The following is a 15,884-nucleotide window of genomic DNA, read 5'->3' as shown; positions in this document are numbered from 1 at the left end:
GCAGAGCGACTTGCTAAGGAAGTGTTTTAGGTTGGTTTTGAGTAGTGGTAAGGATGTTATGGAGGTAATGTTTACTAGCAGTTCATTCCATATTTTAACTATGTAGTTAGCAGTTAAAATTAGCAGTTTAAATTATATAAATAATTTTAAACCGTGTGAAATGAGAATAATTCAGTGTTTTTAATAAAGGAAGTGGGGAAGTAACTTGATGCTGTGACAGAAGTTTCATGGTGCTTCGTAATGCTTTCAGCTGCTTTCAGTTGGTCTGTCAGGTTAAAGTCAATTAAAGTGTTTATTTTTTGTTAAAGGCATTGCAAATGCAATTTTGCTAAAGGGAGTAGAGTTGTTGGTTGCATTCCTAATGCTGGCACTGGAGCTGAGAAAAAGTGAAGAGGAGATGTCTGCTGAAGATGAAAATAAACTTGATGACCACCATCTGGATATGCAGCCATTATCAAGTAAAGACAGAGATCACTACTCAGTTATGTGACTTTGAGAAATTAGTAGGGATGGTGCTTGAAAGCTGTGCAATAACAGATGAAAGTAATATTGGTGAAATAACTTGCGATTCCAACTGAAGAACTACATGTCTTCATGTTGTCACTGTAGTAATCAGTGGTACATGTTAGAAAAAAGTAAGTGGAGTTCAGCATCCATTTTATTCACAGTGAGCAGAAGTACATGATGTTGAAAGATTACCTGTTTTCTTAAATCCTCCTGCTCTTCAAACACTGACCCCTGTAGTGTTTTGACAATACTAACCTATACACATTTGTTTTTAGCACTATCTGGACTCTCTAAATTTCTACAGAGTCTCTCAAATCCATCCTTTTACATCCTACTATTTTCCTTCTCCACTAGAAGAGCTCAGCTAACCCTGGGAGTGGTCCCAAAAGAGCTTACTGATTGTTTTCTCCTGGCTTTCCTTCTCCTTTGCTCGATTTCTGAACCTATACTTCTAAACACTTATTCTGCTCCTACTAGCTACCTCTACCACCTGTCCATCTTTACTAGGTTCTAGCTCCTCCCCCCTCCCGTGCCTAACACTTTTTCCCCTCCAACCAGTTATCTCTACCACCTGTCCATTATTCCGAGGTTTTGCCCCTTCCCCCCACCCATACCTACCCACCTACAACTTTTCCCGCTCTGATATCTTTATATAGTCCCCAGTAGGCGCGGCGCCATTTTTAAATATCCTCTCCTAACCTATCTGCCCGTCCTGCTTGCTGCTGGTCTGCCCATAGGTGAGTGCCTGTTTCCTATGGTGAATTGTGAAATTTAACCTGACGACTACTTTTTTGTTCTTTCTTATCAGCAGTATTGCTGTAAGATGTTGTGGCACCTTTATTAGTGATATAGAGTGCCGATACCTATGAACTGCATGAATCGTATTTGTTAATGTCTAGCCTATAGTGACTGTTTCTGTTACATCAATCTAATTCAACTATTTAACCTGCTTTTGTAATTGGAAATACGAGTCTCAGGACTTCTTTAATTTACTGCTGTTGAAATTGAAACGTAAATGCTGGCATTCTGTGTTTTGTATTGTTAATCTGCTCTGCCTCGCAATTTTGATGCGTCAATATCAAAGTTTACTGCCTCGCAATTACACTGTTATAGTGTTAAAATAAATGTATGTAAACACCTGCTGAAGCTTAGTAAATCCAATTGTTACATATCTTATATTCTCCCTAACTGTAACATCCATTTCATGTTTTCGGCTAAACCTTTGCTGGCGTTTGAGCGTTGAGTCGAGCTATATACTATACTTATTTTTAAGACATCACGCTCACATGCGGATGCAATTTGATGCTACGTTTCTACCGTGTATTGCAATTGGTATTATAAAAACTCTTAAAGATAAGGATAAGCTGTACAGAATAGTAGAGATGTAGTTTTATTTCTTGCATAATGCATTGTTGACTATTGTAGCCTTTTGTTTGTTTGGTACCTTCTCTCTGTGCGTCTCTTTCCCTTACTACATCTTTTCACCTTACTTTTCCTCTCGTTCTTAGCTATCCCTGACTTATTTATACTTGCTTGCAGATTCCTGCTCTTTCAATTGTAACCCCTTATTTCTCCCGCTACTTCTTGGCTTCAGCAACGATTGTGTGTTGTTGACGCAGTAACCCTACGCTCCTTCTCTGACATCTTCTTCTTCTTATTAAAGTTGGTGATTAGTAACCGATGTGGCATTGCTTTCAGTACTTACTTACTCTGTTTTTCTGTAAACTAACTATTTCCTCAGCCCCTCTTCTCCTTGCTAACTTACAGTTGTAGCTTTACAGTGTAACTTGGGTTGCTATAGTCGCTTAATTAACTGTTTGAATCTTTTCCTTACAGGTGGTCCTCGGTTGTGTTTACTAAACCCCTCTTGTAGTGGCTACCTGCCTAGCGAATAAGCTCCATTAAGCTCCTCCAGGAAGAGGGAAATTTGCCTCCGCCACCATTCTCTAGGCAGCACCTGCTCTAAAACCTGCCGCATGTATGTACTTCTAGTACTGCTATTTATTTGTTAGTCACAAAATAGCGCTCTGCCTCGTGGCTGCCAGCAGCTTGCCTTACTCAACACCCTCCTCTCATCAGTGTCCGTTTTTTTTTCATTTTTTTCTTCATTTCTACTAGCCTGGTACTGGATAGCTATTACAATATAAAACCACTAGATGGCAGTATAAGTCTGCTTTTCCTTCTCTAGTTGTATTCCAGTCTGTAGGGAATTAAGTTCTCTAAACCTTATTATCCAATCTCTTGAATCTACCCCAAGTAATTCTATTTGTCCTACCCTGTGTTTCTCTCCTTATCCCACCCCTTCCCCAGTCACTAAGCCCAAACCTAAACTAAGAGCTCATATCTCTACCTCAGTTCCTTATTCTATCTCTAGGTTTAGGTGATTACCTGTTTTCTTAAATCCTCCTGCTCTTCAAACACTGACCCCTGTAGTGTTTTGGCAATACTAACCTATACACATTTGTTTTTAGCACTATCCGGACTCTCTAAATTTCTACAGAGTCTCTCAAATCCATCCTTTTACATCCTACTATTTTCCTTCTCCACTAGAAGAGCTCAGCTAACCCTGGGAGTGGTCCCAAAAGAGCTTACTGATTGTTTTCTCCTGGCTTTCCTTCTCCTTTGCTCGATTTCTGAACCTATACTTCTAAACACTTATTCCGCTCCTACTTGCTACCTCTACCACCTGTCCATCTTTACTAGGTTCTAGCTCCTCCCCCCTCCCGTGCCTAACACCTTTCCCCTCCAACCAGTTATCTCTACCACCTGCCCATTATTCCGAGGTTTTTCCCCTTCCCCCCACCCATACCTACCCGCCTACAACTTTTCCCGCTCTGATATCTTTATATAGTCCCCAGTAGGCGCTGCGCCATTTTTAAATATCCTCTCCTAACCTATCTGCCCGTCCTGCTTGCTGCTGGTCTGCCCGTAGGTGAGTGCCTGTTTCCTATGGTGAATTGTGAAATTTAACCTGACGACTACTTTTTTGTTCTCTCTTATCAGCAGTATTGCTTGTAAGATGTTGTGGCACCTTTATTAGTGATATAGAGTGCCGATACCTATGAACTGCATGAATCGTATTTGTTAATGTCTAGCCTATAGTGACTGTTTCTGTTACATCAATCTAATTCAACTATTTAACCTGCTTTTGTAATTGGAAATACGAGTCTCAGGACTTCTTTAATTTACTGCTGTTGAAACTGAAATGTAAATGCTGGCATTCTGTGTTTTGTATTGTTAATCTGTTCTGCCTCGCAATTTTGATGCGTCAATATCAAAGTTTACTGCCTCGCAATTACACTGTTATAGTGTTAAAATAAATGTATGTAACCCCCTGCTGAACCTTAGTAAATCCAATTGTTACATATCTTATATTCTCCCTAACTCTAACATCCATTTCATGTTTTCGGCTAAACCTTTGCTGGCGTTTGAGCTTTGAGTCGAGCTATATACTATACTTATTTTAAGACATCACGCTCACATGTGGATGCAATTTGATGCTAAGTTTCTACCGTGTATTGCAATTGGTATTATAAAAACCCTTAAAGATAAGGATAAGCTGTACAGAATAGTAGAGATGTAGTTTTATTTCTTGCATAATGCATTGTTGACTATTGTAGCCTTTTGTTTGTTTGGTACCTTCTCTCTGTGCGTCTCTTTCTCTTACTACATCTTTTCACCTTACTTTTCCTCTCGTTCTTAGCTATCCCTGACTTATTTATACTTGCTTGGAGATTCCTGCTCTTTCAATTGTAACCCCTTATTTCTCCCGCTACTTCTTGGCTTCAGCAACGATTGTGTGTTGTTGACGCAGTAACCCTACGCTCCTTCTCTGACATCTTCTTCTTCTTATTAAAGTTGGTGATTAGTAACCGATGTGGCATTGCTTTCAGTACTTACTTACTCTGTTTTTCTGTAAACTAACTATTTCCTCAGCCCCTCTTCTCCTTGCTAACTTACAGTTGTAGCTTTACAGTGTAACTTGGGTTGCTATAGTCGCTTAATTAACTGTTTGAATCTTTTCCTTACAGGTGGTCCTCGGTTGTGTTTACTAAACCCCTCTTGTAGTGGCTACCTGCCTAGCGAATAAGCTCCATTAAGCTCCTCCAGGAAGAGGGAAATTTGCCTCCGCCACCATTCTCTAGGCAGCACCTGCTCAAAAACCTGCCGCATGTATGTACTTCTAGTACTGCTATTTATTTGTTAGTCACAAAATAGCGCTCTGCCTCGTGGCTGCCAGCAGCTTGCCTTACTCAACACCCTCCTCTCATCAGTGTCCGTTTTTTTTTCATTTTTTTCTTCATTTCTACTAGCCTGGTACTGGATAGCTATTACAATATAAAACCACTAGATGGCAGTATAAGTCTGCTTTTCCTTCTGTAGTTGTATTCCAGTCTGTAGGGAATTAAGTTCTCTAAACCTTATTATCCAATCTCTTGAATCTACCCCAAGTAATTCTATTTGTCCTACCCTGTGTTTCTCTCCTTATCCCACCCCTTCCCCAGTCACTAAGCCCAAACCTAAACTAAGAGCTCATATCTCTACCTCAGTTCCTTATTCTATCTCTAGGTTTAGGTGATTACCTGTTTTCTTAAATCCTCCTGCTCTTCAAACACTGACCCCTGTAGTGTTTTGACAATACTAACCTATACACATTTGTTTTTAGCACTATCTGGACTCTCTAAATTTCTACAGAGTCTCTCAAATCCATCCTTTTACATCCTACTATTTTCCTTCTCCACTAGAAGAGCTCAGCTAACCCTGGGAGTGGTCCCAAAAGAGCTTACTGATTGTTTTCTCCTGGCTTTCCTTCTCCTTTGCTCGATTTCTGAACCTATACTTCTAAACACTTATTCCGCTCCTACTAGCTACCTCTACCACCTGTCCATCTTTACTAGGTTCTAGCTCCTCCCCCTCCCGTGCCTAACACCTTTCCCCTCCAACCAGTTATCTCTCCACCTGCCCATTATTCCGAGGTTTTGCCCCTTCCCCCCACCCATACCTACCCGCCTACAACTTTTCCCGCTCTGATATCTTTATATAGTCCCCAGTAGGCGCGGCGCCATTTTTAAATATCCTCTCCTAACCTATCTGCCCGTCCTGCTTGCTGCTGGTCTGCCCGTAGGTGAGTGCCTGTTTCCTATGGTGAATTGTGAAATTTAACCTGACGACTACTTTTTTGTTCTCTCTTATCAGCAGTATTGCTTGTAAGATGTTGTGGCACCTTTATTAGTGATATAGAGTGCTGATACCTATGAACTGCATGAATCATATTTGCTAATGTCTAGCCTATAGTGACTGTTTCTGTTACATCAGTCTAATTCAACTATTTAACCTGCTTTTGTAATTGGAAATACGAGTCTTAGGACTTCTTTAATTTACTGCTGTTGAAACTGAAATGTAAATGCTGGCATTCTGTGTTTTGTATTGTTAATCTGTTCTGCCTCGCAATTTTGATGCGTCAATATCAAAGTTTACTGCCTCGCAATTACACTGTTATAGTGTTAAAATAAATGTATGTAAACCCCTGCTGAACCTTAGTAAATCCAATTGTTACATATCTTATATTCTCCCTAACTGTAACATCCATTTCATGTTTTCGGCTAAACCTTTGCTGGCGTTTGAGCGTTGAGTCGAGCTATATACTATACTTATTTTAAGACATCACTCTCACATGTGGATGCAATTTGATGCTAAGTTTCTACCGTGTATTGCAATTGGTATTATAAAAACCCTTAAAGATAAGGATAAGCTGTACAGAATAGTAGAGATGTAGTTTTATTTCTTGCATAATGCATTGTTGACTATTGTAGCCTTTTGTTTGTTTGGTACCTTCTCTCTGTGCGTCTCTTTCCCTTACTACATCTTTTCACCTTACTTTTCCTCTCGTTCTTAGCTATCCCTGACTTATTTATACTTGCTTGGAGATTCCTCCTCTTTCAATTGTAGCCCCTTATTTCTCCCGCTACTTCTTGGCTTCAGCAACGATTGTGTGTTGTTGACGCAGTAACCCTACGCTCCTTCTCTGACATCTTCTTCTTATTATTAAAGTTGGTGATTAGTAACCGATGTGGCATTGCTTTCAGTACTTACTTATTCTGTTTTTCTGTAAACTAACTATTTCCTCAGCCCCTCTTCTCCTTGCTAACTTACAGTTGTAGCTTTACAGTGTAACTTGGGTTGCTATAGTCGCTTAATTAACTGTTTGAATCTTTTCCTTACAGGTGGCCCTCGGTTGTGTTTACTAAACCCTCTTGTAGTGGCTACCTGCCTAGCGAATAAGCTCCATTAAGCTCCTCCAGGAAGAGGGAAATTTGACTCCGCCACCATTCTCTAGGCAGCACCTGCTCTAAAACCTGCCACATGTATGTACTTCTAGTACTGCTATCTATTTGTTAGTCACAAAATAGCGCTCTGCCTCATGGCTGCCAGCAGCTTGCCTTACTCAACACCCTCCTCTCATCTGTGTCCATTTTTTTTTTTCATTTTTTTCTTCATTTCTACTAGCCTGGTACTGGATAGCTATTACAATATAAAACCACTAGATGGCAGTATAAGTCTGCTTTTCCTTCTCTAGTTGTATTCCAGTCTGTAGGGAATTAAGTTCTCTAAACCTTATTATCCAATCTCTTGAATCTACCCCAAGTAATTCTATCTGTCCTACCCTGTGTTTCTCTCCTTATCCCATCCCGTCCCCAGTCACAAAGCCCAAACCTAAACTAAGAGCTCATATCTCTACCTCAGTTCCTTATTCTATCTCTAGGTTTAGGTGATTACCTGTTTTCTTAAATCTTCCTGCTCTTCAAACACTGACCCCTGTAGTGTTTTGACAATACTAACCTATACACATTTGTTTTTAGCACTATCTGGACTCTCTAAATTTCTACAGAGTCTCTCAAATCCATCCTTTTACATCCTGCTATTTTCCTTCTCCACTAGAAGAGCTCAGCTAACCCTGGGAGTGGTCCCAAAAGAGCTTACTGATTGTTTTCTCTTGGCTTTCCTTCTCCTTTGCTCTTCCCGCTCCATTCACCCTATGGGCTCACTCAGCTCCCCTACCCTACCCCCAATTCCCACCCACCCCCAGTAGTCCTACACTTATACAGAATTAGCCCAACCCACTTCCTCCTCCACCAATAAGAACTTACTTCCTTAAATCAACTTACAAACTCCACCCACCCTTTCTTGCATCAATCTAACTCACTTTCAACTACACACTCCAATAAAACAACCCCACCATAGTAATACTTAATCCTTACACATAACTACCACCTGCACCTTACTACACTCTATCACTCACTATGTACAGTTCTAGCATTAATACATCGTACATCCTACTCTACTCCTTCATACTTCTAAACACACGTCTCATCTCTTACTCCCTCACCTACCTTGAAAACAGAAAATTATTTCTATCCCACCCAACACTAAAAAAGGCCACTACCCACCTTGTAAACACACCTCTAGTTCACAGCAACATAACATCAACATCTCCATACCTCTTACCTCACTACCATAGAACATTTCATATCAAATTTTTCCAAAACAAGAAACCTTTTACAATTTCTTCCAGACATCCCATAAACACACATAGTCACCAACAATTACTATGCCTTTATGGCAGCATTCACCCTAATCCTGGCCCAAACCATGACCAACCCATTATGCCAACTAACAACCCAACTGATCTTATTAATCCTATAACCAAGACCAATGTTCTCCAGATTGCTCATCTCAATATTCGGAGCCTAAATAATAAGATAACCCAACTACATGCTCTCCTAGACCTCTACTCCTTTGATATCCTATGCCTAACTGAAACCTGGCTAAAAGTAGACACCAAGAACAATGACATACTACCACCAGGTTATAACATCATTAGACTTGATCGTCAGATCAAAAAGGGCAGAGGAGTAGCAATACTCTACAAAACTGAACTATTAGTTACCTTAGTAGAGTCTAAACCACCGTCACTCAACAACAGTGACATCTTAATCACCAAACTAGAAATTAATAAAAATAAATCCATTTACATCATTTGCTGTTATATCCCCCCAGGTAACAATATCATTAGCCTAGAAAACCTACTGAGCTGGCTCTCAACCTCTTTCCCTCAGGAAACCATACTATTAGGTGACTTTAATATTGATTGGAACTGTTGTATTTCCCAATTTCCAACCTCTCACATCAACCTCTATGGCTTTACTCAGACTATTACCGTCCCTACCCAAATAAATAAAACCAGTTCCAAACAGAGTATCTTGGACTGGATCCTAGTTAACACTAACCCTATGTGTTATATCACAGGTACATTACCTGATAATATCAGTGACCATCAAATCATTTTTATCAACCGACAAAAAAGCCCCATCCCCACTAATACTCAACTCTGAACTAACAGGAACAAAACTAACTTTAACATGCACAACTTCCTATTAGAGCTAAAAGCTTGCAACTGGTCTCCTCTGAAATATTTGCCTCTAGATGAAGCTGTCTCTTACTTTAACAATAAATTCCTTCAAATCCTTGGCCACCATGCCCCTACAAGAGTAACAAGAACCAAAACAAAGCCTGCTCCTTGGCTATCCAAAGAAACCAAACAAAAAATGTTACTTAGAAATAGAACATGGGACAAATGGAGAGCTACCAAAAACCCAGCTGACCATGTGACCTTTAAACAACTTAGAAATCAAACAAAGAAACATAGTCACTGATAAAAGAAATTACTACTCAAAAGTCCAAAATGCACAACATCAAAACCCCCAAAAATTCTGGAGTGGCATCAACAAATTACTGCACCCAGGTAACTCCAAAACACCTACACCCTCAAACCTCACTCAGACTTCCCCAATTCAAATTGCTGATGTATTTAACTCATTTTTCAAAGATACTGTTACTTCCCTAGCTTCATTCCTATCCCCACCATCCACGCAAGTACCCAACTCCCTAAACAATAATCCCCCCTCATTTAAACTACAACCACTCTCAACAGATCTCATTCATAAATTACTTACCAAGCTTAAACCTTGTACCCCTTCAGCTGACCTCATTCCAGCCGAATACCTACAGATTGCAGCCAAACCACTGGCCTTCCCTGTCTCTATTTTAATCAGTCATACCATAACAGAAGGCTGTATCCCAATCCTTTGGAAAGTCTCTCATATCATCCCATTACATAAGGGTGGCAACTTAAATGACCTCTCTAACTTCCGTCCCATAGCCTTACTTTCCCCTTTAGCAAAAATCATGGAAAGATGTATACATAGGCAATTACTTAATCACCTCCTCCAAAACAATCTCCTAGCAGACAGTCAACATTGTTTTAAACCTCATCACAGTACTACTACTGCGCTCTTGTCTTTCACTGACCATATTAATAGAAATCGGAATAACAACTTACTGTCCTCTGCTCTATTCTTAGACCTCTCTAAAGCCTTTGATATGGTCAATCACACTCTCTTACTTAGATCTTGAAATCTCTTGCTTTGGACTCTCAGGCTATCCAGTGGTTCTATTCCTACTTAAATAATAGACAACAAGCAGTGATATGGGAAAATCACTTATCATCTCTTCTTCCTATCAAAATAGGTGTACCACAAGGCTCAATACTTGGATCTCTCCTCTTTTCTATTTTCATAAACAACCTAAATAAGTAACTTCCTCAATCAATCTGTATTCAATATGCTGATGATTCAACACTCATATGCTCAGCTTCTTCCATTAATGACCTTCAAAATATCACTCAAAAAGCTTTTACAGCAGCCGAAAACTGGTTCCAACAATATTGCCTTTTACTGAATCCAAAAAAGACTAAACTATTACTATTCACTCCATCACATAAGTCATCCTCTCTCTCTCCTTCAATATATCCTCTAACAATGGCACCATAATATCCCCTGATCCTACGACCAAACTTCTTGGTGTCACAATAGACCACAACCTCAACTTTGATTCCCGTATTAACTTAACTATCAAATCAATCAATAGAAAACTTGAATCTCTCTACAGACTTAAACCCTTCCTCACTCCCTCAGCCAGAAGTACTTTAGCACAAACCCACCTACTCTCTACCCTATTTTATGCCTCTCCAATCTATACAAACCTAACTAAAAGTAACCTCAACAAACTAGCAGCAGCTTATCATAACATAGCCAGATTTGCAACAGGAGCCCCATTTCGTACCCACCATTGCTCTAATCTCAAACAGCTAGGCTACCTAGAATTACAAAATCATATACGACTTCTGCAACTGACCATTACCCACAAAATCTTTCATCAGCCCACTAATACCACTATACTCTGTTCCCTTATTACCCCATATAAAAACATCTCTTCCCTACGATCTGCTACCAAACTACTAGCTGTCTCCAACAAATCCAACAACAAAGCTGGGGATAGTCTGTTCTCCAACTGTACTGCACCCATCTGGAACAAACTTCCAAGTGAACTTATGTCTATTACCTCTTTACCTACTTTCAAGAAGCATATAAAATCATGGCTTTACTCCCAGTGGCTCTGCCCTTGTTCTAACCCTGACTAATCCTTTTTGTTCCATGCCTTTTCCTTTCTCCTGCTAGCTATAACAAGATATTCTCTTACTGTTTCTTTACTTCTCATCTAATCTCGGATTCTCAATACCACTATGATGGATGGATGTTTAAAAGAAGAATCTAATGTACTTTTTCCTGTTGATGCTACTAGTAGTTTTAGACTTTTATGAAAATGTTATGTACTACAGTCTGTCTGTTAATTACACCCTCTGTACAACTATGTTTGTAAAATTATGTCTTTCTGTGGAGCTTTTCTCCCCGGGCCTCTACTGAAAATGGACATTAATCCAGCTAGAGTAGCCCGGTCAACAAATGTAAAATAAATAAAAATAAATAAATAAATAAAGTATGGAGATATAAACTGCAGCTCAATGTTATTTTTAGAAGTTGAAAGATTTGACTGGAATTTGTTAAAAATAAGATAGTATTACAAACCGATTTCTCAAGTACGTCATTGGATATTGACAATGTTCACAAATTGCTATCATTTAGATCATGTTTTCTTGTGTACTATGTGTTATTAAGCAGTGCAGAAAACATAAACTCAAATACAAGATGTCATTTCTGACAGTGGAAAAATATTTCTTCCATTAGGGATGTGACTTTTTACCTATGCCCAATCTATCATGGATAGTCTACAAGGGCTTTTTTATGGTAAGCTATGTGAACAAGGACTCTTTTGCATTAAATCTTATACCAATAACCCACGCCTGGGTGTGGGCAATGCTGGATTTACCCACGGTTGGCGTGGTTTGGTCCCGAGGGTGAAGCCCGAGGGACCAAACAAAGCCAACCGTGGGTAAATCCAGTATTACCCACACCCAGAAGTGGTTATTATATATAATGACATTATTTAAGAAAAAAAATAATTACTTTTCTTAAATAATGGCATTGTATAATGCCTCCTTGCTGCCCTTCCGCAGCTGTCTGGTATTCCGCGGAAGTTCTGATGTACTGCACATGCCTACGCAGTACATCAGAGCTGTGGGTAAAAGCAACGGAGAAAGCAAGATCTCCATTGCTTTTTACTGTTTCACTATGTTAAATGGGTTTAACATAGGGAGACAGCTTTAAAAAAAACAACGGAGAATCTCCGTTGCTTATTTTAAAGCTGTCTTGCTATGTTAAACCCATTTAACAAAGCGAGACAGTTTTGAAAAAAGCAATGGAGAAAGCAAGATCTCAGTTGCTTTTTACAAACTGTTTTGCTGTGTTAAATGGGTTTAACATAGCAAGACAGGTTTAAAATAAGCAACGGAGATCTCCGTTGCTTATTTTAAAGCTGTCTCGCTATGTTAAACCCATTTAACATAGCAAGACAGGTTTAAAAAAAAAAAGCAACGGAGAAAGCAAGTTCTCCGTTGCTTTTTACACACTGTGTCACTATGTTAAAGGAGTTAACATAGCGAGACAATGTTTTAAAAAAGACTTATACTAATGGAAAAAGTCCAGGCGACCGGACCTTGTTCCATTAGTATAAGTCGATTTACAACGTGCACGCTGACCAATCAGCGTGCACGTTTTGGAATATTAATGGGGGGGGGCATGGTATAATAGAAAAGTAAACATGGCTGTGAAGTTGTTAAAGTGTGACAGGAGTAGGAGTCTAAAACAGAGCAAGAAAAAGGTGAGGAGGTGGAGGCCTGTGTTTTTTTTTTTGAAATGTGAGGAAAGTATTTTGTACATTAGCTATTATTTTTCTTATAAAGTGATGACCAACAACTTCAAGAATGTTATTTCAATTATGAGAGATGTGCAAGTTATCTGACATCTGACTTTGAATAGTACAGGTGCCTATGATTTGCTTGTTTGTGCTGCTATGCTACGAGGATTAAGTGGTGAGTATAGCACAGTCTACTGAATTGTTATAAAGGGATTTATTTTTATCTTGGCTTGAGCTGTTAATTTGTTTTATGTTTACAATGGCTAATGGTGAACAGGAACAATATCAGATATTTTTATACGGTAAGGAAATGTTGAGTATCTGAAATATTGACCTCACATTATACTGAATGTGATTTGGATGAATTGTTTTATTTGCTTCTTTGGTGTTTATTTTTGGTATTTTACAATTGCTGTGCATGTGAGTATACAACTTGTATGTTGTTTCTTTTTATTGCTGGTTTTGAGGATATTGTACTACCAGCATGTTGCCTGAATGCGTGCAAGCAATGCTTTTTTTTCCCTTGGTTAATTCTTCTTTCTTATAGATTTATAGGTTCATAAGTAAGTACTATCCTAGCTGTGCTTGGGGGCCAGTTTATGTCCCTTTTTGTGCTTGAAATAACCTATCCCATTTGGTTTTAGATTGTTGTAGTTGTAATGCTAGTACTGTTAATACCATTAGGGAAAGAGGCTTTTGTAAATTAATCTGAGGGCTAGGATTGGGGCTGGGGCTGAAATTAATTAGGTTAGCACACATGAGTAAAGTAAATGTGGGTTTCCTGCTGCGAGAAAATACTTTTTAATGTTTTTTCAAGTTACACTTTTTGGAATTAAAAGCATATCTCTCATAGTAATTTGAGTGAACATAAGGAAACAATCCATGTTAGGTCTGCATTACTGTCCACTGGATGCATGGTGCATATTTATTTATTTATTTATTTTACATTTGTTTACTGGGATATTCCGACTGGGTTTATAGCCCATTTTCAGCAGAGGCCCAGGGAGAAAAAGCTCCACAAAAAATGCAAACTGAAAAAGTACAAATGAGAAATACATTGAGAGACAGATAAGACAGTACATAAGGACACATACGTTACATGAACTAAAATTATTACAATCTAAAAAAAAGGCAGAAAATGTTTAAAACTGTACAAAATTATTTACATGTAGTACTGTTACAATCTATTAAAGGTGAAAATGATATAATTATATTACAGTCTGAATCTTCAACTAATTCATACATTCAGGTAAAACGTCTGTCACTATGACTGCATATAATAGCAGGTGCAAGGTGAATGTCATGTAGGGAGAAAGAGTGGTTTTGGGTGTTTAATGTGGGTGCACTCTAGCTGGGGGCAGTGCAAGAGCACTTCCAGTTGTTGTTTAGGTGGGTCCTAAGAGGTTGCTTGAACAGTTGCTTGAACATCGGTGAATTGGTAGCGTTAAGTATGTTTTAAGGGATGGCATTCCAGACCTTGGAAATGTAGTTAGAATAAAGGGCATCTCCAAAGCTGTTATAAGATTTAGAGACTGAGAGAAGAGATTTCTCTGTGGATCTTAGTCTTTTGAGGTTAGAATATGGCTGAATGAGGTTTTGAAGTACAAGACAGCTTCCTGGTTTAGTAATGATATTGTGGGCAGTGGATATGTGATGGAAATGCAGAAGATTGGGTAGTTCTAACCAGTTCAGCTGGTGGAGTGATACACAGTGGTGAGACCTGTGTGGGGAATTTGTAGCAAATTTGACTATTTTACTGTAGCATGCCTCCAGCTTGGCTAGGTCAGATTTTCCCAGTTTAGTAAAGATTGGTGAGGCGTATATCAGGGTGGAGAGAAGATGGGTTCTGGCAATAGACTGCCTGATGGGATGGGTAAAGAATTGTTTGGACTTGTAGAGAGTATCAAGTTTAATATGGGTTTTTTGATAACTTCATAGATATGCTTGTTAAATTTAAGGTTACTATCAATAGTGATGCCTAGCAGTTTTGTGTGGGATGTGGGTTCAAATCTGGTGTTATTAGCTGAGAAGATAGTGAAGGGAGCTGTTGGGTTTTTGTTAGAGAAAATAATGAGTTTGTTTTCTTGGGATTCAATATAAGTTGTTGGCTAGAGAGGTAAGATTATATTTCTGTGAAGGATTTCTGGGTTTCTTCTTGAAACTTGGACACTGAGGGGAGCAGCACATATTAAAGTTGAATCGTCTGCATATTGAATAGTAGTAGACAGGTTGGTGGCAGTATGCAGATTGTTAATAAAGACTGTAAAGAGCAGTGGGCCTAAGATTGAACCTTCAGGGACTCCTGATAGAACTGAGAGGTGGGAGGATAGGTCATTTTCCCATTTGACTGCTTGGTGGCATTCTGTGAGGTAGCTTTGAAACCAAGTTAATGCGGAGTAGGATAGGTTGAGTGAGACAAGTTCATTTAACAGCTTTTGGTGTGGCACAGTGTTGAATGCCTTGGACATGTCTAAAAAGATAGATGCTACATGTTGGCCATTATTTTTTAGATGATTAATAGTGTCATTAAAACTAAGGAGGGGAGTGGTTGTACTGTGGTTGGGCCTAAAAACATGCTGGGAGCCAGTTAGGAATTTGTGATCAGTTAGGTAGCCCATAAGCAGGGTGTGTTTGCATTTTTCTAGGATTTTTGACAAAGGCGATAGAGTAGCTATTGGTCTATAGTTTGTGAATTCAGTAGATATGCCACCCTTGTGTATAGGGATGATGTATGAGGTTTTCAAAGTTTGGGAGCATACTGTTCTTTGAATGATCTGTTAATTAGTATACAAATAAGAAGGGCTACAGAATTAGCAGCTAACTTGAGGTATGAGGCTGGTAACTGGTCAATAGCAAGGGTTGTAGGTCTTAATGTATGTAGTAGTTTTCTTATGGTGGCTGTTTGGATGGGTACTAGGGAAAAGTTAGTAGTGTAGTTAGGGGTTAGGAATGGGAGGGTTGGAGGGGTAAGGGTAGAGTGACTTAGGAGGGATAGGATGGAGTTAGTAAACAAAGAGTTAAAATGGGTGGCCAAAGTATCTGTGGTATTGGAGGTGGTAGGGGGAGGGGTTGAGGACTGTCCTGGTTGCAGAAGTTTTTTTATACTACTCCAGAATTTTTTAGGATTGCTATGGTGGATGTTTTGAATTTGTGTATTGTAGGCT

The sequence above is a fragment of the Protopterus annectens genome, chromosome 2.part1, assembly GCF_019279795.1.
Source record: "Protopterus annectens isolate FY-2018-M chromosome 2.part1, PAN1.0, whole genome shotgun sequence".
In the NCBI taxonomy this organism is placed as follows: Eukaryota; Metazoa; Chordata; order Ceratodontiformes; family Protopteridae; genus Protopterus; species Protopterus annectens.
This window is presented reverse-complemented; position numbering follows the sequence as displayed.